Source organism: Ictidomys tridecemlineatus, chromosome 8, assembly GCF_052094955.1.
Source record: "Ictidomys tridecemlineatus isolate mIctTri1 chromosome 8, mIctTri1.hap1, whole genome shotgun sequence".
Taxonomy (NCBI): Eukaryota; Metazoa; Chordata; class Mammalia; order Rodentia; family Sciuridae; genus Ictidomys; species Ictidomys tridecemlineatus.
This window is the reverse complement of record NC_135484.1, coordinates 74,868,868-74,870,398: the sequence shown is the minus strand read 5'-3', so window position 1 is coordinate 74,870,398 and position 1,531 is coordinate 74,868,868. Positions and strand designations below refer to the sequence as shown.

At 39.9% G+C, this 1,531-nt stretch overlaps 1 pseudogene; it reads left to right on the top strand.

The window, feature by feature from the left end:
* Positions 1-584: 584 nt before the first annotated feature.
* Positions 585-1,313, top strand: LOC144364673 (exonuclease 1 pseudogene; annotated as a pseudogene).
* Positions 1,314-1,531: the final 218 nt, after the last annotated feature.

The window sequence follows — 1,531 nt, the reverse complement described above, 5'->3', positions numbered from 1 at the left end:
GGGAAATAAAAATCAAAATACGTGAAGGGCCTGTCCTCTGTTTGCGACTATATCCAGGCTACCTATGTTCTGCATCCTTGGCCTTTTTTTCACTGGCCCAAGCCAAAAGAAATTCGGAGTCTGGAGTGGGCTTGCACCCATGGCTGCACATCCTCTAGAGACAGGATATGGTACTGAAGTTGTTGCTGGTACTGTTTCCTGGGTGCCACCAGTGATCTCCTTGAGTGCCATATCCCTACTGTGCCAAAGAGGAAATGTTTACTGGAGGCTATTTATCTGACTTAGGAGAAACTTACCTAAGTTTCACAAAATGTATGTCACTTTCATTTTCCTCAGTGTGAGCAACAACCCTTATTAGAGATATTACCTGAGAGATAGGAGACTAATGATGGGAAGCTGTAATTTGACCACCTGCATCCAGATCACCAGGGTGTTTAAATTCAGAATATCCCATCACAGTCCAAAACTAGTGACTCAGTCACTGGAGGGGAGTTAAAAATCTGCCAACTTCTGAAATTTGAAAATGACTGGACTAGAGCATAAGATCTCTAATAGGATAGCAATAGGTTAAATTGGGGGGGACTATGCAGATACAAGAATTACTACAATTTATCAGAGAAGCTTCTGAGCCTATCCATATAAGGAAGTATAAATGGAAGCTAATACTTGTGAATACCTATTGTCAGCTTCACGAAGGAGCTATTGCGTGTGCTGAAAAGCTACTCCAATGGGAACCTACTGACAGACACATAGAATTTTGTGTGAAATTTGTAAATATGTTACTATCTCATGGGGTCACCTATTCTTGTATTTGATGCATGTACTTGACCTTCTAAAAAGGGAAATAGAGAGGTCTAGAACAGAAAGATAAAAAGCAGATCTTCTTAAGGGAAAGCAGCTTCTCCACGAAGGGAAAGTCACAGAAGCCTAAGAATGTTTCATTCATTCTATCAATATCACACATGCCATGGCTCACAAAGTAATTAAGGCAGCACACTCTCAGGGGGTAGATTGTCTCATGGCTCCATATGAAGCTGATGCACAGTTGGCCTATCTTTGACAAAGCTGACATTGTGCAAGCTATAATAATAGAAAACTCTGACCTAGCTTTGGGCTATAAGAAGGTGATTTTTAAAATGGTTCAGTTTGGAAATGGAATAGGAATTGATCAGGCTCAGCTAGGCATTTGCAGACAGCTTGGGGATGTATGTGCAGAAAAGAAGTTCTATTACATTTGCATTCTTTCAGGTTGTGACTATCTCTTGTCATTGTGTGGGATTGGTTTAGCAAAGGAATGCAAATACTCAGACTGATCATATGTTCATCTCAATAGATGAAGAAAAAGCATTCAACAAAATACAGCACACTTTCATGTTCAAAACACTAGAAAAACTAGGAATAACAGGAGCATATTTCAACATCCTAAAAGCTATCTATGCTAAGCTATAGGCCAACATTATTCTAAATGGAGAAAGATTGAAAGCATTCCCTCTAATAACTGGAACAAGACAGGGATACCCTCTCTCACCAA